The sequence below is a fragment of the Oryx dammah genome, unplaced genomic scaffold, assembly GCF_014754425.2.
Source record: "Oryx dammah isolate SB20612 unplaced genomic scaffold, SCBI_Odam_1.1 HiC_scaffold_10, whole genome shotgun sequence".
In the NCBI taxonomy this organism is placed as follows: Eukaryota; Metazoa; Chordata; class Mammalia; order Artiodactyla; family Bovidae; genus Oryx; species Oryx dammah.
Window position 1 is genome coordinate 36,898,741 of NW_024070194.1, and position 15,928 is coordinate 36,914,668.

Genomic DNA, 15,928 nt, shown 5'->3' on the forward strand with positions numbered 1-15,928 from the left:
CGCTGCAAGAATGGATGGGGGTCTGAGATCCACACCCCTGGACCCAGAGCAGCCCCTGGCGCTGCAAGAATGGATGACAGTCTGAGATCCATACCCCTCCACCCGCCACAGGCCAGGTCGAGGTGGCTGCCCACACAGACACCTCCGGACAGAAACTTCAAAGATGGACCTCATCTTGAAGGATGACAGGCAGTCCTGATGATGGGGAAAATAGGTCCACTGTTCCAGTGGACCAGACACAAGTTTGTTGTTGCCACCAGGGGGTCACAAACGTTGAGTCACGGGAGGTGTCTTCACGCGGGGGCTGAAATAAGAGCACCTTATGCAAAGCTGACCACCAGCCTCGTGTCGAGTCCATTCTAACTAGGTCTGGACTAAATTCTTTACGATGTTTGGTAGCCTGAACTCCCTGCCAGGAGCAGACCCTTGTGTGTCTGTCTCTGGGGAGGGTAGCTGATCCCTCAGGGGCCAATGAAGAGCATTCACTTTCTCACCCATAAAACAGCAAAGCACCCAAGCATCTCTGTGCTGTAAAACTTGTGTCGTAAAATCAAAGACACTCACACACTCAGCCCACATCTCTAACCAAGAAATGAAACCACACAACTGCCACCAATCAGAACAGCACCGATTGCTTGCTTTTCTGGTTTCTCTCTTTGTTTAAATAATCAAAGATACTTGTACACAAGGAAAAACTGCACTATAGAGCCAAACAAAAAAAAAAAAAATTTCTTTCTAATTAAAGATCTTTAAATTCTTCCATATACTTTCTTTAATAGTTGTAATTATAGCCCTATTTAATGTTATGCACTTCCACTAAATGAGAGGTTAATTATACAGACTCTGGTAATTATGAAAAGTAAAATAACGTATGAAATGTCATAATGAATAATTAATAAGACCTCTTTGATCTGGTTCAGACCAGAGTAGCAGAGCTAACAGGCTCCCTCTGTCTCTTTGGTGTGGGGACAATCTGATTGAATAAACCAAGTATCTGATACTAGAAGCAGGAGTTCATAATAAGCATTTACCTTGCCTAAAACTAAAGGTGGAAACTTTTAATTAGTTTCACACTTAAACAGATACCACAGATGTGAGCCCTGGTGGCTAATATACCTTGAGGTCCCAAGTGGAGACAGTGTATCATGGCAGATGTTCTAGGGGTCTCCTCTCCATCCTGCTAGACTGTGTTACAGAGTTGTCACATCACATGAAAACCTTCAGGAAACAGACAATGTGTAAACACAAAAGAAGCAGCAAGAAGGGACCTTGCCCTCAAAGAACATTAAGACTTCTTAGGCATAAGTAACTTATGTAATTCAAATCAATAATTTACATTATTTCATATGTTAACTTAATTAAAGTACCTAAAATTAATTCAGATAATTCACATTACTAAAGTTACTTCAATTATGAATTTAATTTTAATTAAAATTAATGCAAACTTTCACTTATTAATTTAATTAATGTAGTAAAATAAGCCCATTTTTAAAGCACCATTTGCTTGAGTTCTTTGTATTTATTGCACTTCCCATCTTTTAGGGGAAGCAGAGTGAGTATTCTGGAGTCTTGTTTTCCCAGGTGTTTATCTGTCCCTGGGGGCGTTTATAGCTTTGTAGCAATCTCCATTTAAATTTAATCTGCATAAGAATATATCATCAGCAGGGGCTCAATTTTGCTTCAGGAAGAGTGACACCTGTGATCACATCTGAACCGCAGTTAACGATCACTGTCAATGCCGCTTCAACATATACCTTTGTGACTACCAGCGGCGACACAAGGAGTGGGACAGTCCACAGGAGATCTCAAAACACTATGGATACAGGACGAAGAACAAAGCATCACTGCTGCTCAAATACTCTACTTAAAATGTAATTTTCCAGTAAGTAAACCACCAATACTCTATAACCAATATTCAATGGACTTGTGAAACTTTTAGAAACCTGTAGTAGGTAGAATCAAATGTTATTTTTAATTTTTGAGTTGGGAAGAACCTGTATCAGGGAACAGAATGGAGACTGAGTGAAGCATGCAAGAGCACAGAATTTAAGTAAAAGGATAATGGAATTAATAAAAGAGAGAGAGAGTGTGGTTATCCAAAGCAATATTGAAGCAGGTTTCAGAAAAGACAGAAGGAGGTCATAACAACACAGAGGGTCCCTTTTCTATCCAGGTCTGAGATGAGATAAACTCTTAAGATGAAGAATGTTATTCAGGTCAATTACGTCTCTAATCTCAGAAAGGTCATGAGGACCAGTCCTCTAACTTGGTAGACCAGCTCCACCAGGACCACCCAGGGCAGGACCGTGGAACCGTGGTGGGTAGGACAGGAGCTCAGCCCTGGGCAGCTTCTGTTTGGAAGCCAGTCAACCTCATCCCCTCCCCTTCACTGCAGCTGAACTCAAAACTGTTTCTGCAGAAGCACCTCCAAGGGGACAAGCACCTTCAAGGGATCGTTCCATTTCAGTGGAGATCTCACTGATGACGATTTTGTATTTAGGACGCTTTAAATTTAAAAAAAAAAAAAAAACAACAACTTGATCCTAAATGCCTCTGCATGCTTTTGCATCACTTCAGTGTTTAGGGACACGTTCCCGTCCCAGTCCTGATGCACTTTTCAAGGGAGACCTGGGTCCACACGTGCTCTGGGACACAGACACTGTGCAGGAGGAGGGACATGAAAGGACCTGACTATGACTGACGGTCAACAACCATGCCACCATCACCACCAGGACATTTTACTGTGACTTACTTGTCGGGGTTCCCTTACCCAAAGCAGGGGGCTGACACACGGGGAGCCACAAAGAGTACCTTTAATCAACATGAAGAAATGTGTTCAAACCCCCAAACAGAGGCACCTGAAGCAGCTCTTCTCCTTAAACTCTTCTCTCTCTCTCTCTCTCTGAAAGACTGTCCTGCCTTTGCCTCTTGGAAGGAGGATCCTCTGGTCCTACAGAAGCACCCCCACCCCAGGACAGTCTCCACTGTCTCAAACTCCCTTGGGTCAGCCTGGTAAGATGAGACTTACACTTACTAACCCCAATAATCAAAGAACATGAAGCCTTCCTATCTGGGCAGTTTGGTTTGAGTAGCCAAATTAGTAGCATTTCATCAGGGAAAACACCAACAAAAATATGTGTCTGTGTAACAACAACTTCTAGACAGACTCCACACTCACACGCCCGAGGGAACTGCCCTGTCCTCTTTCTTCTCCTAACCTCTCCTGATGTCACATCTCCGAGTATCACAGTGTTTGTCATTTTCCATTTGCCTGTACGAACCAGCTGCACTAACCAGCCTCTACTCACAGAGGCAGCAGCTTATGAAAGTTCAAAGTGACACCGCAGAGTGGGAAGGTCATAAATGGAGTGTCCCCCCTCCCCTTCTTCCAAGGAGTTTCTTCAGTGATGAAGGGTGTTGGCACCAACCTAACTTCGGTCTAGCTCAGGCCACTGCTTAACATTAACTATGAATGATGAACCACCAAAAAACTAATGCTACTTAGGAAAAGATTCTCACCAAACTATCAACATCCTAAATTCTTCTGAGAATAACACAGAAGTATTATACATAATGTAAAGAAACATGATCAGAAGTCTGTCCTCAATGATCCACCTACATAAATCTTTACTTCAAATTGGCCCCACATACTCCAAGATTCAAACAGACTGAGAAGATGGTTTCCAGGAGCAATCAAAAACACACAAGATTCAAGCAAGCTTTCCAGTTGCTCTGAATCGAGCTAAGGAATTCACCTTGAGAAGAGAGGTCCCCTTGGTGCACAAGCTACACAGAGGATTTTACAAACGGTGGTGGCAGACACCCCCCTTTCCAGCTGGCAGGAGAGGACACAGGAAGGAAGTCACAGATTTCTATCACTGCTAATGCTGAAGAAACTCACAATAAATTGTGAGGGTTTCTGATTTAACATAATAAAAAGAGGTTACTCCCCACCTCTTCCCCACAACAACTACTACATACACACCAGAAGCAGGTCTGACAATTTTCCAGCTGTTCACAAGCAGGCTGTAGATAAACAGGAACTGTAGCTGTGGACTTCCTACAGGTACAAACCCTGTCCCAACAGCCCACCTGGGCGACTAAATGGCCTCTGCTCTTCCAGGTAGACAGAAAGCATCACCAGTGTCAGGGCACTGCATCTAGGATGGTCGGACTGGTGTCCGTGTCGGACACTGAACAAAGACCCAGGGCTCAGGCAGAGGAGAGGGGCTGCGGTTCATCTCAGACAGAAAGAAGCAGCAGCAGAACAGCAGGTCACGGTGAGTCAGGAATGGGAGGAGCGCTTGTAGACCCACGAAGACCGAACTGGGACGGCGGCGTCTGCCCTGTGCACCCCCTGTTCCTCCAAACACGAGGAAAGGACCGCAGGACACAGTCACAGAGATAGAGACCGGCCGAAGGATCAGCCTCCGCCTCCCTGGAGTCAAGGCCACCTTGGGGGACTGCATAAACTGGTGGGTCCTGACAGCCATGCCCAGGAGGGGTCCTGAGCCCCCAGGGGGAGAAAAGAGACCCATGGTTCCCTCAGTCACCCATCCAGGGTAGGTGAGAGGGGGTCTATTGCATCCACTGCTCTGGCTGGGGGACCCCGAGGAGGGCAGAGTCCAGCAGGGGCGAGGTGTTGACACCGGTGCGGTGAAGGGCACAAGAAGAGACACAGAGGCCATCCTTGGGGACAGGACAGTCCTTTCTAGCCCAGGGTGGAGAAGTGGTCGACACAAACCAGCTCAAACAAAGCATCGGTATCTGAGGGCAACTGTGACTATAGACTTTCAAGCTCAAATCTTTACAGGTTGTTTCCCTAACCAATTCTTCAGTTTTTAAGACAATCCACAAATAGACACTTTTTGTATCGTCTACACTTTGAACTACGCACAAAGTAACTCTATGAGAAAGGAAAACTGAATGGGAAAGCCAGATAGGAAACCCTACACCCAATCCTGAGAACCAGGTCACAGACGCTTTAACCCTCCATCCTGATCCAAAGAGCATGCTGCTGCTGCTGCTGCTAAGTCGCTTCAGTCGTGTCCGACTCTCTGCAACCCCATAGATGGCAGCCCACCAGGCTCCACCATCCCTGGGATTCCCCCAGGCAAGAACACTGGAGTGCGGTGCCATTTCCTGCTCCAAGGCATCAAAGTGAAAAGTGAAAGTGAAGTGGCTCAGTCATGAGCATAGGTCTCTCAATTTCTTATTTTCTTCTACCTTTTTTATCATGAAAATGTTCAAACATACCAAAAAGTTGAAAGACTGCTTCAATGGAAGTACCCAAACTTTTTCCACACGCATCCAACAAACTGTTAACACTTACTAATATTTACTTTATCATCTACTGACCCAACCGGCCCACCACCCACTACCTGACCAGCACCCCCTCCCCCGGCCCACTGCAAGGTAAGTGGGGGACTTCTGACTGCTCACCCCTAACTCTTCACCCAGACTTTCTGTACGAATCAGGACCCTCCACAACTACAAACCATCATCACATATAAGACAGCTAACAATAATTTCATATTATCATCGTCCAGCTTATATTAAACTAGCTCAATTATCCCCAAAATGTCTCTAATAGCTGGTTCCTTCTCCAAACCAGCCCCTCTCAGGTCACAGCTGCACTTGGTTATTCTCTTGTCTGTCTCATCTCTACCCCTCCCCGCAACCTCCCTACTCCCACCCTATTACCCACGGTCTCTTCACGAATCCCAGGCGGTGTCCTGAACAGCACCGTCACCCTAAACGGCCGCTCCTCTACCTGCCCATGCCTCCCACTCACACCCAGGTAACTCTCCAGAGCCATCCGGCTGGCTAAGGTCACACACTGGCCACCAGAGCACAGGCTCCCGGCAACCCCACCCCAAAGGCTCTCCAGGGCACGTGGCCCACCAAGTCTGGACACTCAGGCCCACCTCATACCGCATCCTGCGGAGAACGGGCACTGCTCTATCAGGACCCAAGGTTGCCCTTGCAGAGGTCAGCAGCCTCTTCACCAAGAAGGACAATTCCCTCTTCTCAGTCAGTTCCCAGCTACACCCCTCATGGCTCCCAGGGAAGAGCCTCACAGAACCAGCCACCACACTGGGCTAAACGATGCTGGCTGGGGATGGGGGTTGGGAGAGCGGCTCAAGAGAGAGGGGATACGTGTTTACATACAGCCGACTCACAGTGCTGTGCAGCAGAAACAAACACAACATTGTAAAGCAATTATCCTCCAATTTTAAAAAAGGCTGACAGACCACATCCGTCACTTCCTCTTGGACCAGCATCAGTAAATAAGTGCTCCTTTCCCACCTTACCCCTCCCCTTCTACTTTAAATGTGGGGTTTTTTTTTTTTTTAACTTGTGAACTTTTATTTCTTCAGTGGAATGTGGTGAGTAATAATCATTGTTTTGACACACAAAATCTGGCATTCACTTCTGCTCTTGCATAAGTACTGCTGTGAAAACATAACACATAACAAGGTGGTATTTATGTTCCTTTTACAAGGCACATTCACAAGACTTCGTGTATCACAAGACAACTTACATGATCCTAATCTACATTTCTCCAGGCCTCGGGGTTGTTTTTTCCAGACCCGCCTCCTACACCGCTAGCACGCCAACGCTGGTGGGGAAGGCCTTTATCTGAGTGTTTGGTAACCATCCCCTCTTGCTATAAAACCCTCCTGGAGAGGGGGCAGTCCCAGGGCTGCAGGGCCCCTCTGCTGCGTGTGCAGGATGCAACCACAGATGCGATAACGTGGAGGAGACACAGAAGTGGGTCTTCATTCCCCACAAGGTTTCTCCCATTGAGGTGTTCTCCCAGCCTTCTCAGTATTTCTTGACAACTATAGTCACAGATACCATCCATGTGTTTTCTCCAAACACTTCTATCTTCCTGATACATTATCACCTTGACTCTGCTCCATGACAAATGACATGATGTCTGTTGGAATAAGTGTCAAGTTTCAAAGACGGGCAAGAACCAGGTCAAACCACACTGTCACACCAGGTTCCAGCTGGTTCCCAAACAGGGAAGGAAGCAGGACACTCCTCCCAGATGAGGGCACGTCATGAGGCAACATGACGTGAGACCAAAGTCATCACTGATGGAAAAGGCCACTGATCCACAGAAGACAGTGCCTGTGCTTCTGACATGGCTCAGGGTGACATGGGAGGCCTCAGACACATGAACCCACACATCCTCCCAAAGCTCAAACACTCCCCACCCACCACTTCCACTCCAGACTGCCCAGTGTTCCAGTAGCTGATAATAAACTCCAGGGCTCCAGTGTTTTCACTGCTCAGAAGGACAAAAACTGTTCAATTCATTTCCTCTCTTTTCCGAAGTTTAACAAGGGAGATTTAAGTAGATAACTGATCTGGCAGGAAATAACCAAAACTCTTGCCCAAGGACTAACTCTCCACAACAAAATGTGAAATGGCCAGTATCTCCCGACCCTTCGCACACTCTGAGAAGGCCAGGCACACGCCCCACGCATGCAGGGCAGGTGCAGGCGTCAGGCACACAGGTCTGCCAACACCTGCGTGTCAAGTCTGAGAAAACATTTTCTAGTAAAAATACAACACAAGTGCTATGCCAAAGCATCTTGCTTAATCATCTCTAAGCCAAGTTCTAAGTGCATTCTTATTTCATTCTTATTTCCTAGAGAGAAGTAACTCTTTAGCAATATATATGATAGTGACTAGGGAACTGGGACAGAAGCATTCAATCCATGATTGATGAATAAATGAGTTTCAGAAATTTTGAGAAGAGCATGAGCTATTTAGAAAAATACTATATAATTTGACATCGTAACTATACATCTGCTTCTTCATACCGACAGCAGGTTTTGCTTCAGTTAAGTGAAGAAAAGGAAAATACTTCTAATGAGAAACCCAAAGTCTTTACAAAGAGTAATACCATAGTGCAATTCAATCATGCATGACAACTGAGCCTAAATATTTAAATTCCCAGCACAGCTCCTGCAAAACAAGACATTAACATGAATAAATATATTGCCTTCAGCAACACAAGAAAACACAGCTCCTCCTGGCAGGTAATGGGGTGAACCATGAGCTCCAAGCAGAAGCGACCTCCCCTCATGGCGAGAAACATGCCTGAGTTGGGCAGCCTCCTGCCCAGTCCAGATGCCCCAGGGTGCCGCCCAGCCTGCTTCCTGACCCACAGCCACTCTGGAGCAGGCAGTGTGCCCCCGTGAATGAGGACAAGGCCGCACACAGAAGCAGACTCCTGGGGTCTCCCCCAGGCAAGAGCAGGAAGCTCGGCCACTGAACGGGGCAGCCACAGCTGCAGCTCTGCCCTGGGGCCCTCGGCTTGGAAGATCAGCTCGAGGGAAAGACAACCCCAACACAAGGCCCTGAGAGGCAAGCAGCCCTGAAACAGTGTGGCTGGTGGACTTCAAACCCCACGCCACCAGGAGGGGCAGGCGGGAGGAGGACAGAAAAACAGCAGGGCCTGTTCCGCCTGCCACGGCCATGCAGACCATGGAGCAGAGATGTCCCGCCCTGAAGGGCCTGTGTCGGGGCAACAGGGAGCACGTGACCACCAGGGCCATGCGTGGCACGTGTGTGAAATGTGTAAGGTCCAGCCACCATGTGGTATCACATGATCACAGGGCCACATTTCTCTTCTATGGCTTCATTACATCTCAACTGACATATAAAGATTTTCTAAAGATAGGTTCCTCCTCCCTTCCTATCAAAAAAGGGGATGTGAACAGGTCCAAGATCATTTCTGATAAATTACTGATAAATGAAGTAAAAAATCTGTTCTAATCTAAAAGGATCTCAAGGTCACACCACATTCCTCTAGGTCAGACCCTTACCCACGCCACGGCCTGGTGACCGCAGAGAGTTTGCCCCTGAGGACAATTTGTAGGGTGAAAACCCGAGGTGCCTGTGTGCTCTGGGGTCACCGGGGCCACGGACAGGACGGTCGCACAGCAACCCTAACCGGACAGCAGCGAGGCAGCTCCATCCGTCCTGCTCTCTGTGGTCACACGCTTGCAGCTCCTGTTCGATGATCCAGACCCAGGACCCTCGGTCACTCACAGAAACAGCCTTCTCTCCTGCTGGGTTCCTGAGGAAATGTCAGTTGGCAACACTCAGTAGACACCTGGTATTGTCACCACAGCCACCCAGCCCGTCCCAGCGTCGTGAGGATGCCCGTATTCTAACTGACCAGGATGAACAGTTTCCTCTCCAGCTGCAATAAGCAAAGACAGAAGAACAGAGCTCACCATAATTCCAAACAGGGCCTACCTACTAGAAAATGTTTTCTAAACACAATGAAAGAAAACATTTTTCTTACATGCCCATTTTAGGAAAATGTTTCTATTTTTCTGCCACACAATACTGTCAACTAGCTGTTTCAGAACCTGGCCTCCTAAGGCTGGAAGTACAGCGGGAGCCTGGCTCTCTGCAGCCAGTAAACCCGAGTTCCATCAGAACTGCCTGCAGGGCATATTACAGGGGTGTGGGGGGGCTCCCTCCCCGGGATTTCTGATTCTGAAGGTCTGGGTGGGGCCAGAGTGTGCATTACAAACACGAACCCTGGAACCACTGCAGTAAACCACTGATCTTCCAAGATGTGCAGGTGGGCACATCTATAGGGCAAATGCCCTTAGACCATGCCCAACTTAAACAGAGAAGTAACAAGCAGGTTCCCGGAACAGCTTACGTCCCTAAAGACACGCTGGCACCAGCTCCTTCTAGAGCAGCTTCTTACCTTAGACCTCTGCTCCCTCTGTCCAGAACAAAGGCCCGAGGCCCAGCACCATCACAGGGTGGGGCCGGCAGCACCTCCCAAGTCCACAGAACAGGAGAGTCCTCTGGGGACACAGCTGGTGTCCCCAGATGCTAATTTAGGAAAGGAATGCAATGCAGACACGTGTGCACGCCACCTTCCCCACGCCCTGCACAGTCTCCAGGGAGCAAGCCATAAGGGATTTGCCCACCAGCATGGGAGGCCACAGAATAAACCAGCTGCATGGCCGTACAACACATCACAGCAAAGTGCCAAGGTCAAGGTCTCAAGTTCTACCTCACCAGACTCACCATTCTGGTCCCATGACGCTCGAGCTAAGGTCTGTGCCCTCCATGACCCCTCCACTAAGCCCATCTGGTCAATAAACATGCATCAGGCATGGCAATGACCCCAGTGTCCAACCCAGTGCTGTCCACTCAGTGCTGGTTCTGGCTTCTCTGTCACTTTACACATTGCAGCACTTTTTAACGTTTATCCTCCCCATTTTCAAAGGAACTCTCTTTTGATGCCCTTGCTTTAATAAATCTTACTGCATGTGTTTAAGTCAGGCGGAAACAGAGTAGTAGAAGGTGGAGCCGGGGCACAGAACTGGAGAGAAACACACTGAGGCACACGTGTTACTGGAAGGAAACACAAGGCGGGCATGTGCCCTGGGAACGGCCATGCCACCCTCCACTACCTGATCCAGCGAGTCCATCTCCACACACAGGAGAAAAGGCCGCAGCCCACACCATGCAGACAGATGAAACACTCCAAATAAAAGACTGGGGTTCTGCATGCTCACCCATTATTTAACAAGAGAAAAGACACTGTTGAGAGAAGTCCTCGGCACCTCAAAGAACTAAGGACATGTGAGCCTAGCTAGAGGGCAGGACAGGGACGACATGGCCCAGGGTCAGGAGTGGCCACAAGGCGTGATGGGAGCTCGGAAGGGCAGCTTTTCCCCGAGCTTCCAGACAACTTACACCTACAGCAATTCCGTCTCAGTTAATTGTGCTCTGGGCTCTAAAAATAGTGAGACTTGCTGGTGAAACCCTGACCCTCCAGACAGAGTTCCAGATGTGTGTTAGCAAAGAACATGACCTGCAGACGCCTCCGAAGGCAGGCTGGGAACCAGCTCCTACCTGGGCCACAGTCCCCAACCCGGGGCGCACACAGGACCCCTTGCTTCAGGCAGCCTGAGCGGCTGGACTGCAACAGCATCCCATCGGCAACCCTGCTATCAGCTCCCCAGCTCCTAAGAAGGCCTGATGGAGACAAGTACACCGTCACAGCCACCAACGGCCTGGACACAGTCAACCCTCAAAACCCAGCATCGCACGACCTGGCGTAAGTGGAACAAGGGCCACCCGCACCTGGAAATGGGAGCGACAGGGAAATGTGGGGGGGGGGGGAGGGCAAAGGACATCAGGACAGGCGAGGGACTGGCGTTCGTCACTGTCATCACAAAGACAAAGGGCCAAACAACCGAAAGCAGAGGTTCCTTCCACAGAACAGAAATCAAGCCGCCTCAGGTCTCACCTCCAGGACAACGATTCCCCAGAGAAACCACAGGCCTGGGCTCCCACAAGCAAGGGCTGGCCAAGGGGACTCACTTGAGCCTGACCCAAGGACACGCTCGCATCAGCACGGAAACCAAAGGTTCAAAACTGACTCCAGGTCTCCTGACCCAGGGGCACCCCAAGCTCAAAAGCAGCTCAGACTGAATCTGAGCCAGGGCTCCGCCAGCATGCCCCCGACTGCCCCACCCCCAAACCCAGCAGTGTTGATGAGATTACTCACTATTTATAAAAGCTAACATTTAAGTATATAAGAAGACCAAAATAATTACAGAACATGAATGACTTTGTGGGGATTATCAGTAATTTTTAAACAAAAAATATTCAATTTTCCATAATAAACACATACTATTTTGAATAACACAAGTGCTTTTGAAGTCATCATGAACAACAACGTACCTGTCACACGATAAAAAGTGAACAGCAAACTCTAGGGAGCATCAGCACACTGACGATGCCGCTCTCTCATTGGAAGGAGGGCTGAGGACTGCTTCTCCTCTGCTTCCCTGTGTTAACAAGTGTGCTACTTTTCAAACGTAAGAGTAAACCAAACGCCCGGCTTAGGGAACACTCAGTCATGGCACCTGAGCCTCCCCCTTCACATGCTCTCCCATCCAGCACTCCAATTTCACTTTTTAAATCAACTAGGCTTTTGTCCTAGGATCGGCACACGGTATAATTATTTTTTTAATTAAAGTGAATTAATAACGTTCATGCTGACTCAAGAACATCTGGAAAGGGGATGTGTAAAAGCTAGAGTGACACTGTTTATTGCTCAGGAGACCCTGGCCCTGTGTGAGCTGAATGTCTAGCACGGGTGAGGACCCAAAGGACCAGAAGACATGACATCACCAGAGACTCAAGGAAAGATGGTGGGTCCACCTCTGAGCATGTGCAGACACTCTTAGAAAAGGTGACCTCGTCACAAAAGACAGGTGAGCAGTTTTATCTTTTCTGTTAATTTTATAATAATTGGTTATAACACATTAATTTTTATAGCAATTATTAAAATAATTCATGATACATTAGACATATCAAGTCAAGCAACTGAAAAAATAAATAACACACAAGTAGAATTTTATAGGGCTGTAATAGTATATGTTAGACCGTCAAATTATTTGAAATTGGAAATTCAGCTAATGACATCTGAGTCCCGAGGTGGGGCACACAGCATCTTTTTACTTCCAAACTTCACATGGACCCTTATAGTTCAGAATTTCCACCTCTGGATGTCAACCTATTCCTTGGGTTGAAAACCACTTTATTAATGCTAGTGAATAATATTTATTTTTCATAATCAAACTTGAATATGAGCAATGGGGCTGCAAGACAGGAAAAAAAGAGCAAAAACTCAAATTAAAATATATGCACTTACAAGTTTGTTACATTTATTTTTGCTAACTTTCAGACAAGTTTATATTTGGTAGAGAAATAATTCTTCATTTTGGAAAAGAAGAAAATTAAATAAATGTAAAATAATGTAACTCCCTTAAAGCAAAACACCAGAGAACCAACCTTTTCTTTTCTCACATTATGCAACAATGCTCAGGGTTAGAGTTTCGCCATGTCAGAGCAAATGTCACAAATTAAAGGGAAGCCAGAGAACACAGCGTGTGAGCGCTATCCAAACTCTCCTTGAATAATTAAATCAGAAGTCATGTCAAAGGACTGTAAGATAAAATTAACTTAAAGTTAAGCCAAAATCCCAAATCACTTGCCAAATGATCCTCTAGCATAAATGAAGAACAGGTTCTTTCTGGCAGAAAATCATTAAACTTTGCATGTGAAGTTAGAGGAAGCCTTTCTCATAGTCCCTGAAGGGGACCTGGTGGCACCAACATTCTGGGGTGGCACTACCCTGTCACACACCAGTAACACAGCCACACGGATGGGGCGGAGACGGGACTGTGGGCCTAAATCACGTCCACCCAGCTGTCCAGCAGGGTACTCGGTTTCCTTGTGGGAAGAGCCCTTACTCTGCATCTGGGAGGGGCCCACCACCTCCACATCCACCCAGAGACCCTCCCGCTCAGCACAGACACCCAGAGCCTTTGCCTCAGCCCCACCCAGCTCCAGGCCCCAGGCCCCTGAGCATCACCGGCCCCTTCATCTGGGCACATCGGCCCCACCAGACCAGGGTCCACACGTGCCTTGCATTTCTGTCTCTGTACCCAGCACTTGGCTCAAGGGACTCACCACAGAACTCTGAAATGACCACACGATGGACTGAATAAACTACAATGTTCATTAAAAAACAGAAGATATGGCAGAATGTATGTGAACGCTACAATTATAAGTGTCCATCTGAGGATGTTATACAAGAGAGTCAAGTTTTTCTTCAACTGTTTCAATGCCTTTCCAATAAAATATATATTTTTAAAAATATAGTTTCCCAAAAGGGTACGGAAATGGCAACCATTCCAGTGTTCTAGCCAGGAGAATCTCATGGAGAGAGGAGCCTGGCAGGCTACAGTCCATGGGGTTGCAAACAGTCAGACATGACTGAAGCGACTTCACTTTCACTTTATACTATAAGAACACAGGCCCCTGAAAGCAACTAGGAATGTTCATTTAAATGAATTCATAGTCTCAAAATTTTCCTTATCTTAAAATCTGGGGACTTTCCAAACACCACCCTTGGCACAGAAAAAATCTCTCCATGTAAGCATCGTGGGGCATGTAGCAGCTAGACAAATGAGACGGGCACTCCCACCTGACGGTGAGGGATGAGTGACAAGCGACTTGTGAAGGAGACCAAGACAGAAGGGCTCTGGGACTCATGGGGACACAACGGACACCAGCACCTTCCTGAGGAGCAGCAGGAACCCGGCCACCCCTGCCCACGACCCGGGACCCCGAGCTCTGCTGGCAGTCGACGCTGCTCCAGGCTGACACCCACACGTCGCCACGGCCAGGCCAGCCCGCCACTCAGATCCCACTTCACCATTTGCTTTGAGAAACAAAACCTTTGGGAAGTAACAGGAAAGCGCCCCTCTGGGCCCACCCCAAGCCCCCCACCCCCAGCACCGTTCCACACAGCGCCTCTAATCACACGAACCTATACAGGTGCATCTTTTTTTTTTTTTTTTAACAGAAACAGGATCACAGATGACCTTTTTGTCTTGTTTCCTCACTTTGTTGTGCACAGTTCCCGACCAGAAACACAGATTCTGCTCTTTCTTTCTTAGCCAGTGCTGTGCGGCTGCCCTGTGATTTCATCCTGCTAAACTGTGAGTGTCTCCCTGAACGCCCCAAACCCTTGCCATGTCATGGCCCCGGGGGCCCTCACCACAGGCTGGGGCAGCCAGGCCTCTCTCAGCCACAAGGGGACAACACAGAAGCCCCCAGCACCCAGCACATCAGGTGTCCCAGTCACCACTTCCTTGCCCTCTGGGGTGCCTGCATGTCTCTGGGCACCCGTGGGCAGCAGGCGGCACGGAGCCCAAGGGTGGTCAGAAGGGGCAGGGGAAAATCTACCAGCCACCCAGTCTTCACCTCAGGTGGTGAAACGGACATCACAGCCGGGGTAGGGGAGTCTTCCAGCTGTGACCACAGTCACTCACAGTCTGGAGCCAAGCAAATGTTTCCTTCTAACAGACGGTTCACGCACCCCTCCCACATGCGGTGTGAGCCGAATACCTGGAACCCAGGGCCACGAGGCTGGTCCCTCCGGGGGGACATCTCCCTGGAGGGGGCGGGCGGCCCCGGCATCTCCCTCCAGGACTGAATGTTTCCAGATTTGAGTGTAGGCACGTCACAGAGGCCCACTCATTTCTGATTAGAAGACAACATCTGGATGTCAGAGACTGAAAATTTTCAAGAAGAATGTTGCTAAGACCCGAAATGCCAACACCACACCGGAGCAGAGGACCAGGCCTGACCCTGTGGCTTCCCGGGGCAGCCCCTCGGTCAAACCCCCCAGGCTCGGCCAGGCTGCGCAGCCACTGCTGGGGATGGGGGGCGAGAGATGGGGACAGACACCGCCCTGAGGCTTCTGACTGAGGTGCCGGCCTCAAGACAAGGCCTCTGAGAAAGTCCAAGGGCCCCCAGCCACTCCTCCTGATACATCTTCATTCCAGGCTGTGCAGAAGCATCAGGGCTTCCCACAAAGACAGCTGCACAAACCCTAAAGAAATCCCCAAGTCAGCAAGCATGTCCCCAGTGCAAACAGTCACCCTGGGTCCCAGAAAGAGGTGGTGGAATTCCCACCTCTGGGGGCCCAAGTCCCACACACCATCCAAACTGTGTGAAAACCAAAGGCACAGAAACCCCAGGACGCCCTGTGACCCACAGCGTCTTCATCAGAGCAGATGTGGCGAGGAAGGTGGGCCTCGAGGGTGAGTGGGACGTAAGGCAAAGCGCACCCACGCCCAGTCCCTCACCTACACCCAGGGCCCTGCCCGTCGTCCCACACCTCTGACTCTCGAGCTTGCTGGAGAGACCATCTGTTACACATTAAAAGGAAAATCAGCGTGCTCTCCATCCCTGAACTTCCTGACTCGGAAACACCAAGTGCTCCACCGGGATGGGGCCACAGGCCCCTACTGGTCAGCAGCTGGACGTGGCTCCTAGCAGGGCCAGC

The 15,928-nt window shown here is 48.7% G+C and overlaps 1 long non-coding RNA gene across 1 annotated transcript in view; it reads right to left on the reverse strand.

Moving 5' to 3' along the window:
- The window catches only part of LOC120868943, a 26,167-nt gene extending 13,526 nt beyond the window's left edge, over positions 1–12,641 (reverse strand). The window contains exons 1-2 of the long non-coding RNA XR_005722349.1: positions 5,327–12,641; positions 425–438 (exon numbers count right to left, since the gene is read on the reverse strand). This is a non-coding gene — a long non-coding RNA (uncharacterized LOC120868943). The remainder of the gene's footprint in view (positions 1–424; positions 439–5,326) is intronic.
- Positions 12,642–15,928: the final 3,287 nt, after the last annotated feature.